Source organism: Ambystoma mexicanum, chromosome 1q, assembly GCF_040938575.1.
Source record: "Ambystoma mexicanum isolate Mex_15411 chromosome 1q, UKY_AmexF1_1, whole genome shotgun sequence".
Lineage (NCBI taxonomy): Eukaryota > Metazoa > Chordata > Amphibia > Caudata > Ambystomatidae > Ambystoma > Ambystoma mexicanum.
The window spans coordinates 545,203,681-545,231,317 of NC_090922.1; the positions used below are offsets into that span (position 1 = coordinate 545,203,681).

A 27,637-nucleotide genomic window follows, 5' to 3' on the forward strand; every position below is an offset into this window, starting at 1 on the left:
AGTTAGCAACCTCTCCAAGCCTTGACACCAGTAAGCTGTGATCAATTAGGTCAAAGGCTGCAGAGAGGTCTAATAGCATGAGCAATGCAGCTTGGTTTTTGTCAGCTGTGCTGGCTAGGGTGGATTTGAGATCTAGCATAGCTTTCTCAGTCCCATGACGAGCTCTATAGCCCGACTGACGGGTTCCCAGGATGTTATGTTTTTCAACATGGGCCTGTAACTGCAGGTAGGCAAGTTTATCAAGTATCTTAAGGATAAACGGCACGTTTGTTATGGGCCTGTAATTATCATTGCTGGTTGGAGCAAGGTTTTCCTTTTTCAGTAAAGTTGTAATCAATGTCGATTTTAACAGGTCCCGCACCAAACCCTCATCGAAGGAGAGATTTACCAGTTTGGTAATCCATGGAACCAAGGTTTCCGAGGACTCCTTAAAAATGCTAGTGGGACAGTCATCAGCATGACAGGAAGTGGCTTTGAGGTATTGTATGACTTTGGATACTTCGTCTTCGGTGTAGTGCGTAAATGAGAATTGAGAGATAGTGTTTTCAATGGTGTTGGAGGGAGTAGTATCAGTGGAAGTTTGTGTCGATGCTACGTTGCCAAGGGCTTTCTTGATTTTTTCTTTGTGAGAGTCGATATTGGATAGAAAGGCATCATGAATGCCTTGACACCACTTATCATCCTTGATGATGTTTTTAGTGGATGGAGGCTGATTTTGAAATTCCGCTAGGATTTTGAATAGCTCACCAGATTTGGATTGTGCTTTCACAATTGTGTCATTATAGTGTGTGGCCTTAGCCTCATTGATGAGTTTTTTGTAGCTAAGGATGTATTTTGCATAATTTTTTAAGGTGTTTTCATTAGGATACTTCCTCCAAGCTCTTTCGAGAGCTCTCTTTTCTTGTCTGGCAAAAAGAATTTCGTTAGAGAACCAAGTGTTCTTTGTGGTTTCAGTCTTTATTGCCTTCATTTTCAATGGAGCAAGATCGTTAACTGCTTCTTTAATGTTAAGTGACAGGTGGTTAATAAGTTCCAAGGAGTCATCAAAGTTATCTAGGGACTAAAGCTTGGTTGACAGCAGTGTGGCTAATTTAGGGGCTGTTAGGTTTTTAAGGTTGCAAGACATTTTTTGAATGCGTGGGTGGGTGTTCAGTTTAGGAGGGGAGGAGGGTAATAAAATCTTGGCCTGGATAAGAAAGTGGTCAGACCAAATGCATGGCATGGCGAGATGTCAGAGATGTTGGTATTTTGAAACAAAAGCCAATCCAGGGTATGACCCTTATTTTGCGTGGGAGACTTCATCCACTGAGTAAGGCCAAAGAAGGTGATGGTATCCATAAGATTGGTACCCGCTTTGTCCTGTTGGTCGTTGGCCCAATAGTTGAAATCACCCATGACAATAACGGGGCCTTTAGTAGTGCAAATCTGATCACTAAGCTGCTCTTCAAAGAGGGGCATGTCTCTGGGTGGACGATAGATCGTGAGTGTATTTAAAGTAGTATGTGGGGAAGTTTTTATTTTCACCCACAAAGTCTCAGCCTTCCGGAGAAATATGGGGAATTTCATAACAATCAAGGCTGAACTTGCACATCAGTGCAACGCCGCCACCTTTACCCAGCGAGCGATCTGCTCTGAAAAGGGTGTATTCGTCGGGCGTGGAGAGTGTGGCTTGGGTGGGTAAGTCAGAATTGAGCCAGGTTTTGTTTATGCCGGAAAAGTCAGGCTTGAGATCATTGGTTAAATCCGCAATTTCCACGCCGTGTTTGTATAATGAGCGTGTATTAAGAAGGGAGAAAGATGAGATCAACAATGGTGCAATCTTGGATCCTTTCTTGTTGGACCGTCGCAATGTTTTATTCAAACACATAATGGAGCAAAGGCGAGGAGCGTGTCCAACTTACTTTAAGAAAGAAGCAGCTAGCGAACAGGAAAGTCACAAGCCCCGCAGAAGCAGAGATTTTCAGCGACCCGGCGAGCTGCGGCGATGACCGGTGAAGACCAGGGCAACCCAGAAGTGCTGGCGCTGAAGCGCCTGGACAAAGATGAAATACCCCAGGAGGACCTGGGAAGTGTAGTTCCAGCGAACTACTTTCAGTTCAACACACAAACACGAGAGTGCTTTGCTCTCTGCCACGCATACAATCAAACACACAGATTGGCTCCCTGACACTCGTGAGCAGCAAAGATAAAATATGCACTGACAGTGTTGTTAAAAGGGACCAAGTGAAAGCTTAAGCCGTGTGTGGCGTAATTGCACGTGCTGTGAATAATGTGCTTTCCGTAGCAGTAGCAGTACCTGTGAAAGAATACCTATTTGGAATACAGATTTCAGTTTCTTGATCATGCACTTGTTGCTGGCTCTTTGTTCATGTGCCAAATTTGGTTCGGTCTGGTTTAGGAAGGTATTTGTTCAGTGACAGTCACCTTGGTTGGCGGCCTCACTATGGATGTGTGGGATACACTCATCACGTGTGCAGTCGTTATTCGGTAGCTGTATCCCTCTCAATTCATAGCCACCCACCTGCCCAGATAAGCTATCACTGAGAAGATGCTCTCATGTAATGCGGCACATCTGTCACTCAAATTCTACATATTCACATGATAGATTGTTTGAGTCTGGCTGTACACATCATCTATCTCCTTGGCTCACACACTTTCAGACAGCCTTCACATCACCCAAGCACAATCATGTTCTATTTGTGCTACTTGCAGGGACTCTGATAGCTATGCCCTCCTATCTGACTGCCTTTATTCACTGATTTATACATGCTACTATGCACACACACATTACATGTGACTCTGTCCTGTCAGTGATCTCATGGACTTGTGTCCTCCAAGGAAATTCACATACAGCACGTTGAGGCCATTGCAATGGAACATTGCATTACATTGCTTTGTGTATGATGTCAGGGCTCCCTGTAGGTAGTGTCAGAGGGGAGGGGGGCTGGTGGGTGGTGTCAGGACCTGAGGGGCTGCTTGGGGGTAGTGGCGGAGGTGAGGGGGGCTGGTGGGTGGTGTCAGGGCTGCCTGGGGATAGTGTCAGAGGTGAGGGGGGTATCCAGTCAATTTACTGAAAAAAAAATCTGAAATCTGAAATGGTTCGGATGGGGTTGGTGTGGGGTTATAAGGATAGAAAAACAAGCGGCTTGCGGGGGACACCGCAAATTTTAAAAAAAGAAAATGTGTTTTTTTTTGGTATTTTGGTTGCGGTGAAATGTACCACTCTGAAATTTGCATTGGTAATATCACATATAACCGTGAGGGGGGCTGGTGGGTGATGTCAGGACTTGAGGGGCTGTCTGGGGGTAGTGGCAGAGGTGAGGGGGGCTGGTGGGTGATGTCAAGACCGGAGAGGCTACCTTGGGGTAGTGGCCGAGGTAAAGGGGCCTGGTGTTTGGTGTCAGGGCTGCTTTGGTGTAGTGGCTGAGGTGAGGGGGCTAGTGGGTAGTGTGTGGGCTTGTGGGGGCTGCCTGGAGTAGTGTTGAGGTAAGGGGGGCTGGTGGGTGGTGTCTGGGCTTGAAGGGGCTGCCTGGAGTAGTGTCAGGATGAGGGGCGCTGGTGGGTGGTGTTGGGCTTGAGGGGGCTGCCTGGAGTAGTTTTGGGATTAGGGGGGCTGGTGGGTGTTGTCTGGGCTTGAGGGGGCTGCTGTGCAGTAGGGGTTTATGCCAGCAGCATTTTCTTATGGGGAAGCTTGCGCAGTTTCGACAGGGTGCAGTCTTTGCATAAGGGGGACATCACGCAGAATTGCAGGGGGGCAGTGGTTACTTATGGGGGTTCTCGCAGTTTCACAGGGGTGCAGCCTTTTCTTATGGGGAGCTCACGCAGTGTCGCAGGGGTGCAGCCGTTACTTACGGGGGAGCGTGCACGGTTTTGCTGGGGTGCAGCCTTAACTTACCGGGGATCTCACACAGAATCGCACGGGTGCAGGTGTTACTTACGGGGAGCGCACGCAGTTTCGCTGGGGGGCAGCCTTTTTTTACGAGGGCCCTCGTTGCAAAATTTGCAGTGGTGCAGCCATTACTTATGGAAGAACTCGCGCAGAATCGCAGGAGTGCAGGCATTACTTACGTGGGACTTTGCGGAGGTTTGCGCAAAGGTTGGTCTATAGCTATGGTTTGGGTTTGCATGGATGTGTTTTGTGGGCGTTCCTTGCGCAGCTTGGTTGTCAGAGGGTCGGGTTGCTTTGTGATTTGGAGTCCATGAACATGCGGAGCGCAAATTGGAACCTTTGCACAAAGTAACGCCCAAACTCGCATTTGGAGTGAGGACTTTGCGGGTCCTTCATTGTGTACTATTTTCTTATTCTCTACAAATAAGCTCCAATGTTCATACTCTATAGGATTTGCCCACTTTTGTTGAGTTACCTTGACAGGCCACCTTTCCCAAATGGCGGCCTGTCGAGAAATAGTGCATGTGATATTCGCTGGTGGCAGTGGATGTGGTGGCGGTATGATGGGAGAGGTAAGGAGGGGATGCGGTGGAGGGCCTGATTGGGAAGCAGTGAGAAAGAAGGAGTTACAGGAGGAAACTGTGGGGGGCCTTGAAGGAGATGGGGGTGTGTGAGTGTTCCCTGCAAAAGGCAAAGGAGATGTGGACTAGGATTCATGGATATCATTTGGGCATCGCCAGGGTTAACGGCTGCGACTCCTGGTGACTTCTTTGCGAACTCTGGCACTGCCTCAGCAACAGATGGTAAAGGATTGGAACAGCATTGTGGAAACAAAATAAAGCAGATTCTTAGAGCCCTCTTTCATTTCGGAAATCAACCCTGTGACATTTGGCTTTGTCGAATGTACTAGTTACGCAAAGCTGCAGCTGGGGATTAGTATTTGCCAATATAGGCAAGAAAGACTGAATGCCCCAGACCCAGAGCTTCTTATTTAGAGTCACCTTTAATTTTGAATGTTTCTGAGGCCTATCATTTTGTGCAACAATAGTCTACATTTCGATGTTACTGTGCCCCAAGTATTCTAGTATTGTAGTAAAATAGTTGGTATTATAACACATTTGTATGCATAGCGCTTCATGTCTGACTCGTTACTCCTCCTGTTTCTAAGCACTTTAAAATAGGTGTTATTAAAATGAAATGTAATAGTACTTTATGTATCAACCTCAGAAGCATGACGGGCTGAATCAGCCCTGTTGAAATCTGAACTTTGAAAGTGCAGGCCGGCACATGTCAGATTTGAGCTTTGACTTGCTGACCTATCCAGTTGTGACACAGAATGCTGTTTAATTAATTGTGCAGTTTAAAAAGAAACATGTATTAGAATATTGTCGCTCCTCCCTCTCCTGACCCGGATCAGTATTCTTTAAAACAAAATATAACACTACTTTTATCAGGTTTCCTAGTGGGCCTCCAGCTTCTAAGCACTGTAATAAAATGTCTAATGTTAATAAGAATGTTACCCCCAGAGTCAATGCATTACCAAATGCTGTGGAATGCACACTTAAAAAGAAATGGCCAGTAAAATAGCTCAGCGGATTAAGTGCTCACTGCTGGGAACTATGTGTGTTTTGCATGACAAAGGGCCTCATTACGAGTCTGGCGGTAACCGAGGCGGTAAAACCGCCTGGTTACTGCCGGACTCGTATTACCATTCCGCCTCCGTGATTCCCGGAATTACCGGGGCATTACAACCCCGGTTTTCCGGGAATCACCGAGGCGGAATGGTGTTAATCCCCATTCCCATTGAGTCCTATGGGAAACCCGCCAGGTCAAACCTGGCGGGAACATCACCTCCCGCCTGCAGGAGTCGGGATCAGGCGGTCCGGAAACAACGGTGGCGGAGGGTTTACCGCCACAGTTATTTCCGGACCGCCTGATTTGTAATGAGGCTATCCTGTCATCCTTTTGAGGCCATCAAATGAGCATTCATTTCAGCTGAAAATAATTTTAAATAAGTGTGTTTTATGTAAAGTGCTTTGGCAAAAGTGCTTTATAAGTAATAGATTATTAAAAACGCCCTAATTTTAGCATTGATGAACGCAAGCATATGCTCAAAATAATGTTGTAGGGGCAGTTTCTTAAATATTTTTGTTACCGCAAGTAATGAGCCAAAAAAGTGGCAAAAATAGAGGCGCCCAATCCACAAAGGACATCTGATTGAGCGCATTTTACATGCACTTATTGAGATGCACTTTTTGAAGGCATTTGCACAAATCAGGGGCCGCGTCTGCACATTTAACAGCACATCTGAATTATGAAATTTGATGTGCAGGAATGACGATGCCTGTCCGGAACAGGCACATGGTGGGCAGAAATCTAGACATGGTTATTTCTGACCCTGACATTAATGTTTCTTTAAGAGTGACAGCTGCGGCTATATTGGCGCAATATAAAAGCTTGCTAATATAGCACAGCACAACATGGCTTAATGAGCCTGCGGAGGAAAGAATCTCTTTGGGAAATATACAGGAAGGGCCCCTAAAACAAAGAGGGGCTAAAAAAACTGCAGCAATCAGACAGCATTTGGGGCATTGTTCGGATTATAGAAAATCATCCATTTTGTGACTACCTTTCGTCGGCCCACACACCCCTAACCCAACTCGCCTTCCGCAATTATTAACCCTATTTACATGTTGGCAACTGTTTTCAGTGGCAAATGCTCCGAAGACATATTGGCGCCATATGAATATATTTTTTCTTTTAGTCATCTGAAATGACTTATATTCATGGCAAAACCGGAACCTCTCTTTTCTCCTTAAACTCTGCTCTTCACAGATGTGACGTCTGAAGATGGCTTCGATTTTAAACCCTCGAGCTCTTTAGAAATGTGCTCAATCTATGTCGCGAGCCTTGGGTAGCACTCAAGCGCAGAGCGTCCTTGTGTGCCGGGACTCCCCAAACGAGGCTGCCAACAGGAAGTAATGGGTGATTCTAACACATCTATGCGTGAGCCAGGGTGCAAGGGTCGCCCTCCACTGTGCGTGTGCCTGTCCACCTCTTTCCCGAGCAAAGTCTGAAGGTAAATGAGGAAGAGATGAGAGTAAACGATACACGTTAGCAGGGGCCCATCTGTCAGCTCTGGGTGTCTACGGCAGCCGAACAAACCACAAGTCGTGAACTCTGAGGAGCGTTTTGGTCTGTCACTGATCCTGCAAAAGGGCTGCTGGCCACAGGGAAAGGGCAGGAAGCAGGAGCACGGTAAGTGCTAGGATTCTTACAGACTCTTCCTGCGTAGAATGGATTATGCATACTCCCAGACCCGTGATATTAAAGCGCCCAGCACAGTGCCTTTACTCAGTTCACGTCAGAACTCCGATAGTATTCTGAATGCGCCTGTGTATGTACCGTATGCCTGCATACATATCTCTGCTACTTCGGCATGCATGTAGCTCTGTGTGCACACTACTACCTACACAGCTTGTGCTGTGTGTGTGTGGTAGGCTCGCTTAACATAACATTATCAGATATACTCCCCCTGCTGGCGACGTTGAACCTCCATGTTTAAATTTCCTTCACTTGTTACTCGCCACCAATGTGTACTGTGCTAAACAGAAGCCGTGGTAGACATGCCTTGGAAATCAGTGGAATGGCTCAGCTGGCGGCCGTCTCTTTGGAAGCAGCACCGAGGGGGTAATATGGCTCTCAAGACTGTCCCATATGATGGAGGGGACTGCTTCTTACCATGGACTAGGTGGCTAGGCGCAGACATGACACCTGCTCTCCAGAAAGCAGGAGAAAGCAATGTCCCCAGAGAATTACATTGGGGTTTTCATTATTTTAGGTGGGAGCGAGTGCTGGAGTTAGTCTCCTTGTGCTGGAGACTCCAGCGAGTTGCTGGTGTGGAGTCCATGGGGTGCGGACATTGGGTCCCGACGGTCCAGTGATAAACTAACATTAATATATGACGGGTGTTTGTAGTCAAGGGGGGTCATGTGGGTAGTGAAAGCAGCTGGGGCATGATAGGGATTATGCAACCGGAAGGAAAGGTGGGGGCTTTGATTGTCACCCGGAGGCTAAACGTACCCCCCCCCCCACACCCCTAACCCTGGTGCAGGCGCGCTATCGCTCTGCGCTCCCCTGCCTCGTCCAAATGGTTTCTCGGGACTACGTTGGATATTACCTGAAGAGCAGCAATGAAAAATACCCAGTATTGATGTCGTCTGTCGTTATGTTTCCTTCACTTTATTTTCGCATACGTATAGCACGCTCTCACTTTTGATTGGGTTTACAGATTCATTTATTGCGACAAATGTCCACATTGGATTATTTCCTTAGTAGCAAATTGTTTCGCTCAGTAACATTTGAATTCAGAACGGCTTTCCCAGACTTTTCCGCTGGTGGCCATTTAAGATACAACATAAATCTATATTAGACACAAAACCTTGGCCTAAGCAGACAACCAGCAGGTTACAGGTTATTCAGGCACACATAAACACCCTCTGGTGAGCGATGGCTGGTGCGATATTATATCACACACTCAAGTAAAACACGAAGCTGCTACTTTTCAAGAGCGCACATGACTGAACGAGAATATCAAAGTGGCACTTATTTGAGATTCTAACTAGTACTGCCTACCTCCCCCAGGGTGGACAGTGATCATGATGTTTAGTTCCTGATCTATGAGTGCACCCTCTGTTGCTCTGCTCCGCATTAATACTCACTTATTTGACTGCATACTGCAATATCATCCTGCATTGACTGGGGCAGGACACACAACAAACACACGCTTGAAGCAGAGACCCTAATGGACAACTCGCCCCACAGGTCCATAACTTCATTGCATAATATGCATAATGCCAGCCCTCAACCAGGCCCGTCAGGCCCATTCCTCCTGCAGGTCCAAAAGTGCCCTGAGACCATGACCACCCAGCGAGCAGCAGCACCATTTAAAGCCCAATAAAGTAACACGATGTTAACACAAAGAAAAACATGAATGAGCCTGTACAAAAATTGTTAGACCCAAAGAAATTTTGTTTTGTGATTGTCCTGACTTTGGGTGGCAGGAGCTGTCCTAAAGAAAGCAATTCTTCAAAATGTTGTGTCCTCCAGGACACAGGCTCTGCAGTTTGTGGATCCAAGAAGATTCTCTTTGTTTCAGTTTCTTCACGTGGCTTCCATCCCATTGGGGACAGGGTATGTGTTCCAGTGAAATTGAAGCTTTAATAAAAATGATATTGTGTGTTTACAAGTTCTACCAGTGAGGGTTGTGACATTATGTGATCGTACACTGCTATTATGTTCATTATTTTTTAAAGACTTTTTGGGTTGTTTCTGCCTTGTGCTTTTCGTCAGATCGATGACAAAAGCAGCTGCTGAAGGATTTTTATCAGGTCTCTTTTCCATTGCCTGGATGTCGCACTGTGGGATTTTTTGTCACATTATTACAACTAGACTTTAAACGTGGCTATGTGCCCATCTTTGTTGGCACTAAACTCCTTTGCTGTTCAATTGGTTGGATTATGTCAGCTCTCATTAACTTGGCTCTGCGTTTCTAAGGGCAGTAAAGGACAAAGATCATTTTGTGTAAAAAGGGAGGTCACAGCTCGTTGACTTGTTCAATGATCGCCAAGTTTTTGAGTGTACTTGCTTTGTCTGTTGTCTTGTTGGTGTGTATCTGATTACATACGTCAGAAGGTGATTCTCTTTAGGTTTAATACACGGTGATAGTAAAGTGGGGCTCATCATAAGTATGCCGGTCCGGAATTAACACGCGCGCCAGTAAATTCGGACCGTCATGTTTCCGAACCGGCATACCCTGAGTTTTCAGGTGAGGCACCTGATTTACATAAGTCAGGAACCCCACCAGCAAGCAAACCTTCGGTAATACCGGAAATTCCCTCATGGAGTCCTATGGCACTCCATGGAATGGGGATTTCCCACCCTTCCCGCCACTTGTAATCTGCCTGAAATGCCAGAAGACCAAATGGTGGGAAAATTATTACCGTTTGGTGGAATACCGCCGGATTTACCAACGGGATACCACCAAACTTATAATGATGCCGAATTGTGTCATGTTCTCTGCCAGCTTTTATGGCTGAGTCAGGTATCCCTTGAGAGTAGACTCTTTTCAGAGAAGTCTTCTGAATTCAGACAACTCTCCTTATCTTGTACCATATTTGTACTGTTGATGGCTGCCTTGTTGCCTCTGGGTGGGATGAATAAAAATGGTGGTAAAAATGGCAGTAACACTTTTACCCTACATTTTTATGAGGCTGCAGGATTTTCAACAATTCAGGATCAGTTGGGGAGCGGGCGGACTTTAAATGTCCAACTGATTGTCCCGCTTCGGCTAACAAATGTGGCTGGATTACCGTCGGCATGCATTTTCATGATGCAGTCATTTACAGCACCACTATGAGATGCACCTTAAATTACCACCTGCAAAAGCAGGGAGATTCCATAGCAATCAATTATAAATGACTCGACAGTCATTGATTGTGGGCGTCATGTTCACTTTTCCACAAACATAGCAGAGAAGTAAAGCCTGAAGGTGATTTCATCTTTGTGTTGCTCTTGACCTTTTCTCTTTGTGGTGTGAAAACTTAAAATTGCATGATGAGGACCTATTGTAGTTAAGCCTACATGCAAGTGGTCCCCTCAGTCCAATTCAGGGCTGGTGTAAAAGTCACCCACAAGTGTGTGTTAAGCGTGTTGAGTTTCTGTGCCAACTTTTGTGAAAACACTTCAAAACTAGTTGAACAAACCAGATATTTTGCAAATGATGTACAAGTTACATTTCTCTGTAAGCTATGGTTTCACATAACAATGAGTTACAAATACATATTTTAAATGCTTTGAACACAAATGCGCTTAACGTGTCTGAGATTATTTCAAGGCTATTTGTAAAGGACTGCGAAGGAAGCCTGCACTAAATCATCCAGTCACTACCTTCATTCCTACATAGCTGTTAAAAATAAGTTGAACATACCTAAACACTGACATAAAACATTTGTTAAGAGTGGGTATGACCCACTGGAAGCTTTATAACAAATTATTTGCTTCAAATGAATATGGGGGATGAGACAAGAAGGAAGGATGGGGTTGGGGTGTCTGAGAAAGAGAGTAAGAGGAGCAGAAAAGCAGGGTACCCACACAAAGGGGCCCATGGTGCAGAGGTCCACAAAGACCTTTCCAGAGTTCCCTGTAGGCCAACCCACCACTGTTCATGCCATGCTTACATTTACATTTGTGGGACTTGCGTTCATGGACCCGGGCACCGCCTTTGTGGGAAGTATTGATTGACTTTTTAAATCAGTTGCATGCAAAGCTGCGGAGCCCTTTCAGGGAAGGCAGAAGAGGAAAGTGACACTGTCCATTCGGGTCAACAAGAGGTGTCAGACAAGGGGGTGTGCTGTGCCTCTGGTTGTTCTTGGTATAGAGTTATAGCCTGAAGGCAGCCTACGTGCTGCCAAAATATATACCTAAATAGTGGCAGGAACACAACTCCTGCCGCTCCTCTATGCATATGGCACTGTGCTGTTGGCCCAACGATCTATCGCCCTTTACAGTGTCAGTACAAGGAGTTTTGCTGCCTGAGGCGAAGTGATATTTTGCCTCCCTCTCCTGAATCCCCAGGTACACGTAAGCACCTCAGACAACCTTCAGTCTTGCAAGACAAAAAACCTCCACATACAAACTCAATTATGTTGAGAACAAAATATTATTAATTAGTACTTGAGTGCCTAGCTTTGATTTTCACTGGTGGGCTACTGTGGGGACGGATTTCAAGGTTATGTGTGGCAGCGGGTACTGCAGTCAGGAGGTGAACGATCCCTTGTCGCTGATTTGAAGACAGATGCATGAAACTAGGCGTGGGTAAACTTTCTCCAATGTGATCTGTAGGCCCCCGCAAATCACCTGGTGAGAAATGGGCAGGTTGCAGGTTCCTGCACATCTTCCTTCCATCCCGAATCTGCTCAAATCTCAGTTAAGAACCAAAAATATTCAGGGAATTCAGAAAAAGTTTGGGCTGAGTCTTGGGGAAAAATATATAAACAAAATAATTTAAAAGACTCCAGGAAGGAAGATAAAGGATAAGGAAAAGGGAGTGGTTGGGCGAGGCTGTGTGTGGGAGGGTTAGCAAGACGAAATGGATTCCTATGCATCTGAATTTTATCCAGTTAGGATAGCACATTAAACTCTACAGTAAGATATCTCAGTAGATGAATGCACCCACTGCAGAGATCCATGTGTAAGCTGCAGGTCCCAGGTTTGAATCTGGGCAAGAGGAAGTCAGTCTGTCATCTTTGTGAAGTTGATTACAAAGTGGGGAACTGTAGGATTTAATTCCAGGCCAGCAGAGTCAGTCACATTTCAGGCATGCCTGGTTCAGTTTTGCATCATTCAGAGGTTGAGCATTGAGTAAAAATACAGTTTTTACTATTACAATATAGGGAATTCATAATAGACCTAGACGTCTAAAAAGACTATGGAGCTGGGGAAGAGTCAGTCATGCACCAGGGGTGCATAAGGTTTTATCCTGCTGAGTTGTCATCCATGAGGACTACTGAGGTTACTTATTTAATAATAGTGATCTTCCAGGGATGCATGTCAATAATGTCAGTAAGGCCAACAGGGCTGAGCTAGAGGCATTCAGGATGTAGGCTCCAACTTTCCTTAAAGGAATACCATTTAGTCAAGTAGGATTTGAATGTTATGAACTCTGTATATGGAAAATACACATAACATATCTTAGTAAGAGGCACATTTCAACATTTATGTTGACCCAAGTGATGAAATGCGCTAGTGCACATCATCACCTGCACCCAATAAAGAAGTGCCTTATTCACAAAGTTCCTTTAATGTGGGCATCATAGATGCGTACATTCAGATTCCCTTTTTCATCCCCTTTGCACATTTTCACAAATAAAAGGGTGTTTCTTCACATTTTAGTGCACATCCTGAATTCAGAAATAGGATGTACATTAAACTGTGCAGAGAAGACACACTTTCTCCTGACCTCTATGGAACTGGCAGAGGGGCAGTGAAACGTATGACAGTGTAATTTCTGATCCAGCCGTGCATGTTTTTAAGTGTTAAACTGCAGCGTCATTAACCTCTGCTGTCCCACTTACATTACTGTTCCTCAAACAGGGATATAAATGCTTTCTTCTTTTTACACATTTCACAATGACAAGGCCTTTAAGGGCCCATCATGATGAAATGCACTCCCAGCATCCATGCGGGTACAAGGAGCGACATACATGTTCTCAACACTAACCTTTGCAAGGGGCTGACCAGTGTATCAGGTTAGCCATTTAAAGCTCAATACAATAAGATAACTTTAACACGGGGAAGAAAAAGATTGAACTTGAGCAAAAAACATTATGGCCTCATTACGAGGTATGCCGGTAAGGCAAAAACGATGCCGGTGTGGTAATACCGGCATCGTTTACCGTCCCATTGCATTCCGACCCGCAAACCCGGTATTAGAGGCACACTAAACAACGGTGCCGCTAATAGCGGCATAGGCGTGTGCATGCGCCCCTTCAGGGAGCAAATACCAGCATGCCGGTAATAGGGGGTAATTCCAACCCACGCATACATGCAAATACCGGCATCGCGAAGCCGGTAATCACGGCCTGCACGATGCCGGCCATACAGGCATCTCGGACCACCTGCAAACAGCAAGCAGGATACAAGGCAGCTGCCATAGGTGCACACAATCCCCACAGGTGGAGTCAATGGAGGCTGTGCCAGTATAAACTGAGCACACACCACAACCCCCCCCCCACACAGGTGTAGGCAATGTAGAGTGGCCCAGTACAAAAGGAGCACACCTACACACCACACCCCTTCCTACACCAAAATGCTACCACTAGCAGTTGCAATCATGGCACTGGAGGACATACCTATACTGCTACAACTACAGCAACAACAGCAACAACAGCAACAACTACAGCATCAAGAACAGGCTACACAGAGGAGACGTAGGAGGAGAAGGAGGGTGAGACAGGCCCAGCAATTACCACCAGCGTAGCCACCAGTGCCTCGCACCAGACCCAGCCCATTCAACCTAACCCCTGAGCAGATCCACACCCTGTACCGGTTGGACCGTGACACCATCACCACCATAGTGGACATGATACAGAATGACATTGCCAGCCACATAGGAATATGCACTGCCATCCCCCCACTACTAAAGGTGGTGTCTGTGCTACACTTCCTGGCCACAGGCACCTACCAACACCAGTGGGCCAGCTGCATGGCATTTCACAACCACTATTTTCACGCATGCTGAACCAAGTGCTGGATGCCCTCCTGAAGCACGCAAGCACCCACATATCCCTACCACAGACTGCCCAGGAGATAGCCAAAACCAAAGTAGGCTTCCATGCACTGGCAGGCATGCCCAATTGTGTCGGTGCCATCGACTGCACCCATGTGGAATTGGTAGTCCCCCATGCCATAGAGGCGGTGTACCGCAATTGCAAGCAATACCACTCCATCAATGTGCAAATGGTATGTGACTGCAGGAAGATCATCACCCATTGCTGCGCCCGATTTCTTGGATCAGCACATGATGCCATGTTACTGGGTAATTCCACGCTACCCCATCACATGGAGCGACATGCCGGACCACGTACCTGACTGCTTGGTGAGTTTCACAACCGTCCCATGGCAGTGCTTTGGGGTACTGATATGTGGGGATGCATAAGGGGGGGAATACTGCACCTGGGTGGGAATAGCCGGTGATTGGAGAATGCATGCAGAGCCAAACACTCCTGACCTGAACCAGTCAAACGGTACATGACACTTCACTGGGCCACATATCACAAATAATGCATATCGATGAGAACAAGTAAGAGGCACAACCAGGCCACCATGGTGATGGCAAGCAATGCATGAATGAACAGGATGGCAAGTGTGGCAATGTAGGCAGTGTGACCATGCATAGTAAATAAGGAACAGCATGAATTGGAGTCAAAACATTGTTGCACTACCACAGCATATCTGCCTCAGCATGCATGATTACACCCTGCATCATCTATTGAACGCCATCCAGACTACCACACCTCATGACAGTATACATTGCACCTAGATAACATTTTTTCATGCTTACAGGGACATGTGAATGTCTACACCAAACAGCTGCCGCCATGACTGTGCTCCCAGAATGTGGCAGTTTAGAGTGACACACACCTATTTGAATCTGCTTGCAGCTGATGGAGGATATCCCTTGAGGCCGTGGCTACTCACCCCTGTGCGTAACCCGCAGAACAGCCATGAGGAGGAGTAGGATATTGAAACGGATGAACTTAAATTTAAATCTAATCCTCTAATTGTCAATGCGGAGGAGAAATTATGAGAAATTGAAAAACTTTTTGAAGAATTTAAAACATCTACATTATCAAAAAAAACCAAAAAACTTAATAAAGATATCCAAGAGTTTAGATTAGAGAGAATATATCCATACCTGAGTGCAGAATATTTGCAACAAAAAAACCAAGAGAGATCCCAACAGACCGGACGAAACAGGAGGGGAACTAGAAGGTGGGTGACATTTTCGGACACTAGCAGTGACTCTGCCGGGGATGACCAGCACCAACTGGGACCCCAAAAAACCTTTAGATCTAGGGGACAAAGATCTTTTTTAGGGAGAGGCCAGTTTCGAGGCTACCCAGGGGATTTTTACAGCCAGCCATGGGACACGTGGGGAGGAAGAAGGTGGCAACGATCCCGCAGGAGAGGCTACAACCAATAGAAATCCCCACTATCCCTCAGGTAAGAAATAGGGAAGTTAAACTATTCCAGTTTTTAATCTATCAGACATAGTATTGTCTGAACAACAAATTCAGCTCCTCACAAAGGGCCTTTCGTTCGTCCCCACCAACAGGACGGATTGGTATTCTACGGAAATTGAGATGAAACAATTTTTCAGAAAAGTTAGACTTAGTAACTTTTTTTGTGAACAAGGGGACCACGAGACTTCGACAGACACTGGACTTAGGGTCCCCTCGGCCTTTACTCCATCCGATAATCAGGTGGCAGAGGAAATTGTCCTATTTGAAAAATGTGTTTTGAATGATCTGAAAAGAATCCAGAATATAAATCATCAGGTCAGAAATAATCTCTCAAATAAAGAGAAGAAAGCACTGGAAGAACTAACATCAAATCCCAACCTGATCATTAAACCCGCTGACAAGGGGGGAGGTATTGTCCTCTTCTCGTGGGAACGATACAACCGTATGGCTCTAGACTTACTGGAAGACACCCAAAGCTATTGCCACCTGAGGAAGGATCCCTCATTAGACATAGAAAAAGAGATCAGGGATGTCACGCAATATGCAGTAGAACAATCATGGATAACAAAGGAAGAATTTGAATATCTTAATTACTCGGAAAAAAGGACTCCTTCTTTTTACAGTCTTCCTAAGATCCACAAGGACCAAATACACCCTCCGGGTAGACCAATTGTGTCGGGCTGTGGTTCCATTTTGGAACCTTTATGTAAGTTTATAGATCTATTTTTGCAACCGATCAGCCAACAAACAGACACATATCTGAAAGACACCACAGCAACTATAAAAATCTTTGAGGGAGAACCATTTGATGAAGACCAGGACTTCTTAGTTACAATGGATATTACATCGCTCTATACAAACATCCCTCAAGAGGAGGCAATAGAGATAGTTCATCTTTTCCTCACTCACCAGGCGACCCAACATAGGGTCCCAGCGGCTTTTATAGTCGAATTAATGACTATTGCTCTACAAAGAAATGTCTTTATTTATTCAGGGCAGTTCTTCCTACAAACAAGAGGCACGGCAATGGGAGCAGCATTTGCTCCTAGCCTGGCGATTTTGTTCATGGCTGCTTTCGAGATGAGATATGTCCTCTCGGAAGACAACATCCATAGACCATATATTAGAAAATGGTATAGGTATATCGATGATGTGATTTTTCTCTGGAGAGGCAATATTGAGTCTCTACAGGAATTTTTTGCCTATTTGAACTGCCAGCATAACACCATCAAATTCACGATGTTGCACTCTAAGTCGACAATCAATTTTCTGGACTTATGCATTAATGTAAAAGTAGGACATCTGGCTTGCTCTCTACATAAAAAAACGACCGACAGAAACACCTTTTTACACTTTAAGAGCTTTCATCCTAGATCCCTTAAAGAGAATTTGCCGTTCAGTCAATTTCTCAGACTCCACAGAAACTGTACAGAGATTGCTGATTATTACAAACATGCTAACAAACTTGCCAGTGACCTCAAAGAACGAGGCTACCCAAAGAAACTGGTGTCTCACTCCCTCAAAAGAGCAAGATTCACCCCCCGGGAAAATTTGCTAGAGCCTAGCCTGAGGGAGGGAAACCAGAATCGTATAACATGTGTCACTACTTACAGTACACAATCTTTTTTGATTAAGAAGACACTTTTGAAATACTGGCCAATGGTGAGTAACTGCCTACAAGATAAAGGCAAACCATTGTTTGCCTTCAAAAGATCGCGAAATCTGAGAGACAAACTGGTGCATTCAACGAGCTACGGCAAGCCGAATATAAGCCTTAGAACTCTCAGACCATTGTTGGGACACTACCCTTGTGGAAATTGCCAGGCCTGCAAATTCACGAGAAAAATGTCCAATTTTAAAATCCAGGAGAGAACATGGAACATACGCTTCTTATCCAATTGCAAAACATCGAATGCAATATACTGTATCCAATGCCCATGTGGACTGAGATATGTGGGCCAAACCACAAGATCAGTGCACATAAGGATTAATGAACATCGATCCAGGATTAGGTGCAAGAACCACCAAGCACCAATGGTGTCTCATTTTGTTGCTTTTGCACATACCCCGGATGACATTCAATGGTGGGTGTTAGATGTTGTGAAAAACAGCTCCAACCCGAAGAGAGCTCTGAGTAACAAAGAATCCAGATGGATCCATCGTATGCAAACTCTCGATAAATCGAGAGGACTTAATGAAGAATCTCCCTCCTATGAACTCTCCTAATGATTTTGGGCATGCCTTAATCTGTCAGTGACCCTTGTAATCAAGGTCTTGTCAACTCACCCGCATAGGGCTCTGTTTAAAATCTCTATAACATTTTGTATCTCTAAAATATGGATTCAAAATCCGCAGTGCTGAAACACACTTTACTCGTTAGATTTATATTTGCTTACTTGGCACCTACTACACTTTGATTACTGGAGGCCACCGGTCATTTTCACTTTACCTATCACCTTGTTCAGTGCCCGCTTTTTTGCAGACTCTGGCTGCCACCTTTTCTCCCTAGTTGGTTGACACAGCAGCCATCTATTGTACTTCATTTACTTCCCCATAGCTGACATACACGAGGTTAAGTTAACCTCCAGGGATATATGGCTATTTTTGAACAGCCTGCAGCTATTTGAGGGGTATTAGTCTACCAAATATTATGGCATATATTATTAAGACCGCATTGTCATTGAGTCTTTGATGTTGATTCTACCCGTCATTTTAAATATTGGCCTTTGTTAATACAGAGAAATCCTCTAGGGTAGGATGTATTTTCCTACTTGACCGCTATCTTAACAATGGCGCTCTTCCCTCAACTTGGACTACTGTTGCAGTCCCCAACCACTATGGAAGCGTGGACTACCCGCTGTACGTCACGCAACTCGATGCTCCAATACAAATCATTGTAAATATACTGGAGCACATATAGGCTGCCCTGTTTACTCTGCCACACGGTAACGGGGAGACCTCTGTGCAGCGCGTTACCAAACGGACTGACCCATTTGGATTCCCAGAGCGACGGTATATGCTCTGCTTCTTGAAGAATCGTGCGCTTAATTATAGTGAAGGAAGCAACTTTGCCGCACTGTAGAAGTTGGTGAGTTAGTGTTTGTGTTTGCTATTTGTTAACAATTCAAATCCTTTCCTTTTATAATTACGGTTAGCACACAACGATAGTGCACCTCTGACACGCCATTTGTATTTTTATCTCTTCCGCTCCTAGACGTATTCACAACCAGTGACCAGCCAGCTGCCACAGATATTAGAGCCTAACATGAAAACACAGGGCATCTTAAGAACATTATAGCAAGGTATTGCTTTTAATCATACGCTTTATTCCTTGTTACTAATATGCTATATCCTCTTTGGGACTCTTCGAGACTAGAGGATTACAAATATACATACTGTGGCTTGGTTTTTTGTTTTTGTTTTGCTTCAGGCATTGTGTAGCAGACACAGACTACATCTGATGAAGTGCACCTTGATGCCCTTCAGAGAGTTGACTTTTTTGCATTTTCCGGCCCTGCTGGTTTTGTGCTTAACTTCGAAACTCTATTTGAGGTAAAGTATTGCCCTTAGCTTTTGGGCACCCCTTCTTCAGCTTTGTCCTTTCCGGCATCATTGAGGGCCTATTGCCTGTAATGTCCTATTTCATTTAGGCGAACCAGCATGCACATGGGATGGTGTTTTCCTCTTCTTTTTCTTCCTACTGAAACCATAATGTGGCGTTTCTATTGAATTATTTACTTTTTCATTTACTTTAATTATTTTATTTTTGGGCTAAGAGTTACACACCCTTTTATCCCTTTAAAGCACGATTCTCTAGTGTATGTTGAATTACTTCACACTGAGATCGGGTGTGTTCTCTTACTCTCCCTTTCTGTCCCAGCGGTTACATTGATTATCTGCTTAGAATATAGCACTTTCGAATTATCCATTTGCTACAACCCTGGGCTAGGAATTGGAATGCTTTTAAGTATTGTTCAGCCATCGTTGGGTGGCTCTTTTAACTTTAACATCCCCCCTTTGTCATTTTTGTCTTTTTTTCCCTAGGGGTTAATGTCTTACACATCTGACCTTTGGTCCTGAGGAAGGCGTTTTCTGTTAAAGTCTTTACGCCGAAACGTATTTGACCACACCTGGTTGACCTTTTTCGGCCCCCAGAGGTGATATCTGTGCCTGCATCTGTTAGGCCAGATCCTATACGTAGACCCGAGCAGTTTTGTAAGAAGTGAAACCCGAGCAGTATTATCTGAGGTTTTCCATAATTGAAACAGGATGGAAGCAAAGTGATCCCAGAACACTTCTTGGATATAGAACAAGAATGTATATTTTTTTTTGTGACATTCAGTGTCTCTATTGAAGGGAAAATTTCTTTTTTCTATGTTTAATTTTTTCTTGTTTGTTTTTTCAAAATGTATAGTTTTTCTTTTTGCAATTGATGCAGGTCTTTTTTGGATTATTATCGTTCTGTATGGGGTATGATTTATTGAGATATTGTTGATCTGATTGTCATATGTTTTGAGCCTGATACATACCTAAAAAAAGAAAAAAAAGTGTCTAACAGCTAGTGAAATGTCACAGAGGCTCATGTGTAATATATTGTTTTATGTTCTTTATTAAATAATTGGGAAAAAAAACATCCTTAATGTATAGGGTGTATCTTCATATTTGGTTAAGTGACAAAATCAAAGTAAATGATCCAATTATATATTTTTTTGTTTGGTCAGAGAGAAAGAGGTGTGTACAGGTAATACATATACCATATCACCAGTTTATAACCTGTGGGGACATTTTTTGTTGGTTTTTGATGAGGAGGAGTACAATCATGTGCACACCCGTACCCGTGTTGTGATTGAGCAGACCTTTGGCCTGTTGAAGGGGCGGTTCCGCTGCCTCAGCAGGTCAGGTGTGGCACTCCTATATAGGCCTGAGAAGGTGGCAAAGATCACCATCGCCTGTGTCATGCTGCACAACATGTGCGTCCGGAGAAATGTACCACTGCCACCTGACATTGGCATGCATGGGCCAGGTGAGGATGATGAGGATGGAGACGGAGGTGAAGTAGCCCCCCTGCCAGTACGTGATGCACGGGATGGCCATGCTGTATGCCAAGCACTAATTCACGAATACTTCTGCAACACAGGGACTATGAAAGACTTGTGTCAGTCAGACACTGGGCCAATGTGGACATGCACACAGGGAATGTTGGGAGTTGGGCACTGAACACATCCATTAAATGGATGCACACAAAAATAAAAATGTCCAGCCATGGATTTTTCTTATCACAACGTGTGTATTATTTACAACAGCAAAAATGTGCCCACTCCCCCCTCCCAGACTCCCCCAACAAACTCCCTGACCCCCAACAAACTCCCTGACCCCCCCAACAAACTCCCTGACCCCCCCAACAAACACCAACATCCCTAATAGACTCCACAAGATGCTCCCCTTCACCCCCAACCTTGTGTCCCACTACCATTGTTCCCCCACACTACTTCCGGAACTTCTTCCTGTCCAGAGGCGGCATTTCAGTGTGCCTTGCACTCCTACGTGTGTGGCGCACTGGACTGGTGGGGACAGATGAAGCTGGTGTGGAGGTAGTAGGTGATTCGCTGGCAGGTTCCACACCTCCTGCAAGCCGTGGCCGCTGCCTATGAAGCAGCATTGAGGTCAGCACCTGTGTCACCGCCCCCAGCAGTCCCTCATTAGCCGAGCCGATGCATTGACAGCGGCTGTGTTTGCTTCGATGGCCGCTGTGGTCCCTGCAATTGCTGTGGCAATACCCCACCTGGTTTCCTTCCCGTCCGCTATGTACTGGCGGAGTAGGTCTAACATGGCCTCCTGTTAGGCCTCCACCATCGACAATCGTGTTTCCAGGGTTCTGGAGGGGTCTGGAGTGGTGGGTTGTGCAGTCACATGGATGGCATTTTTGGGACTGGACTCCTCAGAGGTGGGTAGGTCACAGTCACGGAGGCAGGGATCAACTTCACTGCAGGTGGGTGACTGCAGGTGTTGGGGCAAGGGGGTGGGCATGGGGCTCGGGGTGGCCGGGCATGTCACCTCGGTGTCTCCCTCAGGCTCCACACTGGCATCAAGTTCTTCCCCAGTGGAGGCTGGTGCTTCCAGGGACTCCCCTTGGACAGGTGTGGGTGTGGCCTGCTTGTCTCCAGCGGAGGTGGTGGTGGTGGTTGCCCTCTTCTTACGGTGTGAGGTGGATAACCTTGCAGTTGTCTCCTGGGTTGCTTCTTCCTCATCAGTGCCTGGGGGGGTAGAAGAGATGCAGGGCATCAGTGATGGTGTGACATGGCAGTGGCGGTGCTGTTCATTATTCATTTGATCATGCTTTCATGTCTTACAGGTGTGTCACGCAGGGTATTCAGAGGGGGCATGTAAGCATTCACTGCATGGCAGGTGGCATGCCGTTGATTTTGGGTTTGTGTGAAGTATCACATGGGCAAGCTCCAGGTGTGTTGGCTGTGTGTTGGTTAAGGGATGGGCACTCAGCAGCATTTCAGTGTGGCAGCGTTTGGCCTGCCATCTGTATTTGGGTATGGTCATGTGGGTGTTGGGACATGCATTGCCTTGCCTAGACTCTCTACCACTTCACTTGTGCTACTTCATGGTCTCCCCTATAGGGATCTGCAGGGTCACTTACCTCCTTCCGCGGTTGATGCCGCACCCGTCTCCATCTCGCGTAATCCCTCGATGGACTCAGGACTGATGAATCTGCTGGCCGTCTCCTCCCAGGGCATCAATTTGGCAGGGGGGTGGGCATCCCCGCCTGTGGCCATGGCCTCCTTCCGATTGGTGGCCATGATATTGCGTACCCTCAACCGGAGGTCATCCCACTGCTTCCTGCAGTCCCTCACATTGCGCGGGGTGGGACCTACGGCTGATACCTTGCGGGCTACCTCCTGCCAGATTTGCCTCTTTTGTTGCTGCAGCTCCCGCTATTTGTCGTGGGATTGTATTGTGTCTGCATGTGCAGCTAGAGTGTCCGCTAATACGGTAAACTCTGCGTCTGAGTAACGCTGTTTACGCAGCCGGGGGGTGGTCTTCCTGGTAGCCTTTGACATCCTCTATGGATTTCCACTGTGCTCTCCGAGTATCGACTGGTGGTTATGGAGGATGGCAATGGATTGTGTTTTTAAAGATGGCCGCTGGCCCATTTCCCGTTCCTGCGCGATGACGTAATTTCCGGGTCTGTTTTTTTGCGAACACGGTATTACCATGCCGGTATTACCATGCCGGTATTTAGGGGTTGGTATGAGGCGGTACCGCTATGGGCGGGTCCCGCGATGCCGGTATAGGGGAGTTGGAGGCCCTTTAGTGGCATGGCGGTATTGCCACTACCAGCATGGGGGGACACGCGTGCTCGCGCACTCGTAATCACCCGCTATTAGCGGGTTCATACGAAAACGGACCCGCTCATTCCGGCATGCCGGTAATGAACCCGGTTTTACCGGGCAACTCGTAATGAGGCCCTATATCTAAAGAAATATTGAGTTGTGATTTGATTTGTGATTGCCCTGACTTTGGGTGGTAGCTGCTGTCCTTAAGAAAGCAATGTGTTGTCTACATTTTGTTGAGTCCTCCAGGACGCATGCTCTCCAGTATGTGAATCTAAGAGGATTCTCTTTGTTTCAGTTTCTCTGTGTTTTCCATCCCATGGGTGATATGCTATTGTTCTAACACTGGGAATTGAAGCTTTAGCATAGATTAGTTTGTGCTTTTGAAATGGCTACCAATGGGGGTTGTGAAGTTATGCAAGCTCACACTGTTCTAATGTTCAATAATTCTTTTAAAGACTTTTTGTGTTGTTTATGCCTTGTACTTTCCATCAGATAGATGACAAAAGAAGCTGCTGAAGGATTTCATCAGGACTTTGGGTGTATGTCGCACTCGGGCCTCTTTCATTACATGGCTACAACTGCAGTCTATGCGTGGCTATGTGCCCATATTTGTTGCCACTAAACTCCTTTGCAGTTAAATTGGTCCAGTAATGTCTGCGCTCACTATGTTGGCTCTGGGTTTCTTAGGGCTGTAAATTGCAAGCATCATTGTGTGTATAAAGAGAGGTCACAGATCGTTGACTTGTTCAATGATCGCCCACTGTCTGAGAATGCCGATTTGCCTGTCGTCTCGTTGGTCCATGTCACCCTCTGTAGGTTTAATATTTGGTGATAGCAAAGTTATTGTTTCATGTCCTCTGCTAGCTTTTCAGGGAAGTCTTCTAAATTGAGACAACTTCATCATTTTGTACCCTATCTGTACTGTTCATTGCTGACATGTTGCGGGTCAGTGGGATCGATACAAATGTCTATAAAAGTGGCAGTACACGGACCACCATTTTTGCCAATCCGTGGGATTTTCAACAATTCGTCAGGCCGAGTTGGGGTGCAGGGCAGACGTTAAATGTCCCTCTGCCATTCCTGCTCTGGCTGAGAAATGTGGCATTATCCCCAGCATATATTTTCATGCTGACAGTCGTTAAAGGAATGCTATATAATCTGCCTGAAATTACCAAGTGTAACAGCCGGTAGGTTTCGTTTGAATCCATCATAAATGCTTCCCGCAGTCATTAATTGCGGGTGACATTTTTGTTTTTCAACATAGTGGAAAAGTTACCTTTGTTTTACTCTTTACTTTTCACTACACGGTGAAAAATTAAAAAATAAAGAAAGAATAAGTGGGCACCACTTGGTAAAGTCCGCTTGAATTTAATAGTTCGTATAAAGAAATACATTCTTAGGTTTAGTTAGAAAAATTTGCAGGAGCTGGCTGTGATGAGTCTGGAGACACCCTGACTCGAAAAACATGTGAAGCAGGAGACTAGTATGACATTATTTGACACCAAGATAGAACTGTACAAGTTTGTAAGAAAGCTCAAACTTAAGGTCTTTTTTGAAGAGTTAGAAACTCATGAGATTGCAGCAAACATCCCTGATTTCCAAGAGTTCAGAGCTAAGAGTGGATTTATACCACCTATCATGGTACCGTCGATCGATATGTTTCAAAAACTTGTTACCAGAGACCTCGAACGGATCAGCTACAAAACTCCCCTGCACTAGCATCTCAAACCTCATGAGATGAAACTCATTAGGGATCTCTACAGTGACAAGAGCATAACGATACGCCCAGCCGATAAAGGAGGTGCTCTGGTCATCATGAACACTGTCGACTATGATGCAGAAAGCATGAGACAATTGCAAGATCAAACTCTCTATGCCCTTTTGGATCATGACCCTACCATTTCCATCAAACAAAATTTGGAGACACTATTAGACAAAGCCATGGAACTCGACTGGATTAATGAACACACTCGTACATTTTTTAACAATAATTCACCCAGAATTCCGAACTTCTATACATAACTTTTTTTTAAATTTAAAATGTTTTGTTTGATTTGACAAACTTTTCATTTGTACTTCTGTTACATTTCAGAAATATATAAAACATTACATTCTTGTCATTCATTTAAGTCTTTACTAATCTCATTCCAAAATGTGATCACTGTAATAATAAACTGCTGATCTTTTCCTTGTAGCAGTTTTGCCCATCTTTCTTCAGTTGTCATTTGTGTGTCAAAAATCTTGAAGAAGTCTCCGTATAGATCTCTTTTATCAAATGTTTTTTTGCATCATTTTTTTAAAATTATTGATACTGTTTCCATTAGGTTCTGCTTTTCTGCTCGATCTACTCTTGCCAGTTCAGCTAGGCGGGTTTGCCATATTCTAGAGGTTTCAGCTTCGTATTTCAAACACTCCTGAATAGTACTTATAAAGGTTTCCAAATGGGTTTGTTTGGTCATGATCATTGCTAACAGCGTCGCCTGGTCTTTTGTTGAATCGGCCATAGATTCTTGGATCTTTAAAAATGGAATCATCGCAGTTGATAATACTGCTACTAGTGTGTTCTGTAGGTCGAGCGTTGTCGTTGGCAGTCTTTGTGGGCTTTCAGGACAATTACTCTGATGTTCATATTTCATACTTGAAGAAAAAGATTCAATATCCTCCGTTTTATGCTTAGTTGACAAATTATTAGAGGATTGTATAGATTCTTTCAAAGGAGAATACATTCTTTTGGGTGCAATGGGCGGAGACGTATCGATTTTTTCGATTTGCTTAGGAGTAAAGACTCCACTAAAGACCTTGGTTCTTTTTTCCATAATGGCGTCTATCTCTGTGATGTCAAGAGAGAGGCGTGCAATACGAACAGACAGAGGTTTGGTATGCTCATCGTTGGTAGGATCAACAGGGAAATATGTTGACTGCCAGTGCTGTTTGGCTTCTCTTGCTCTTTCTTGAAGAGATGGCGTAGAGCATGTGTCTTTGCAATTTGGTCTTTGAGTTATAGGTTTTTGAGATATTTTACTCAGGGATTGCAGTGGCACTTTTACTGAAGAAGATGGAATTGAGTGATCAAGTGACAGTCTATCAATAATGTCATTTGCTTTGGTCGATAGCTGAGACATAGGGATACCGGTGTTCTGATTCACGGAAACGACCTTTGGGAGAACTGTCTGCATGGAAGTCTTTGCATTAATGAGATGGCTTATGTTTTTTGTTATTGGCTAATTTTTCGACTCTGGTAAATGATCTGATATGGGAATATCTTAATCAGAGGAATGGTATTTTGGAGGCGATGGCACCGTGAGAACAGATACTAAAGGTTTGACTTCTATATTTGGTTTCTGGATTGAACATGCAGTGCTTGTTAAATCTTTATTCTTTTCCTCTGTAAGATTAGAAATGAACAAGGATCTCTCGTACAACTCTTGCTGAATTGAGGTTTTAGTCGTTAAGGCTACAGATTCCTCTAGTTTCCCCTGGAGCTTCATGCGGCGTTTTGTAGGTTCCATTGATGGACTTTGGTGCAAGGACAATAGGTAAGTGCTAAGTAGTGTTGTATAAAATATAAGATTGAATGCTAATTTGACGAACACTTACTGCAGTTCCCACCGGGATCAGCCGGAAACAGCAGAAACAGTCATGCCCTTAACTCCTCTGCAGGCTTCACGCTGCAAGGGTCGCACTGTCCTGCTTTTATGAGGCGCTTCCTGGAGGTGTGTCACAAGGTGTCACGTGATGGATGTCACGTGAAAGATCAAGGGAAAGACTCACTTGCTTCAACTGCTGTCAGCTCCAGCTGGTAGTCTTAGGCGTGTTGGAGCAGGTCTTTTGAGCAAAAGATGGTAAGTTCTATGGAGGAAAGTCACAGCAATGCACAGTGATCCCAGCCTAACAGCAGAAACAGCTGCGCCCTTAACTCCTCCGCGGGCTTCACGCCGCAAGGGTCGCGCTGTCCTGCTTTTATGAGGCGCTTCCTGGAGGTGTGTCACAAGATGTCACGTGACAGATGTCACGTGAAAGATCAAGGGAAAGACCCACTCGCTTCAGCTGCTGTCAGCTCCAGCTGGCAGTCTTACGCGAGTTGGAGCGGGTCTTTTGAGCAAAAGATGGTAAGTTCTATGGAGGAAAGTCACAGCAATGCACAGTGATACCAGCCTAACAGCAGAAACCGCCGCGGACTTCTATACATTACCCAAAATTCATAAAGATTTGACCAAACCACCCGGAAGACCAATAGTTGCAGGTATGGATAGTATTAATCAACCATTGGGAGTCTAAATCGATTTCTTTCTCCAACCGTTGATACATAACACCTCTCCCTACATCCGAGACACCACTCATTTTTTGCAGAAGCTCAACACTACGACGTTTCAACAGGATCACCTGATGTTTACCATTGACGTCAAAAGTTTATACACATCCATACCCCACGACCTTGGCATAGAATCCGCTGAATGGTTACTACTATAAACACCTGTGGTTCGAGCACAAAAAGAATTCATACTTACCCTTCTTCAATTCATTGCAGAGAATTCCTATTTCCAGTATCGCAATCAGTTTTTTCTGCAGACCTCCGGAACATCGATGGGGGCCACCAT

At 45.1% G+C, this 27,637-nt stretch overlaps 1 protein-coding gene across 1 annotated transcript in view; it reads left to right on the forward strand.

Moving 5' to 3' along the window:
• Nucleotides 1-7,009: 7,009 nt before the first annotated feature.
• The window catches only part of LOC138521653 (carcinoembryonic antigen-related cell adhesion molecule 1-like), a 557,273-nt gene continuing 536,645 nt past the window's right edge, over nucleotides 7,010-27,637 (forward strand). The window contains exon 1 of the mRNA XM_069634644.1: nucleotides 7,010-7,147. The gene's annotated coding sequence lies outside the window, so the exon portion shown is untranslated. The remainder of the gene's footprint in view (nucleotides 7,148-27,637) is intronic.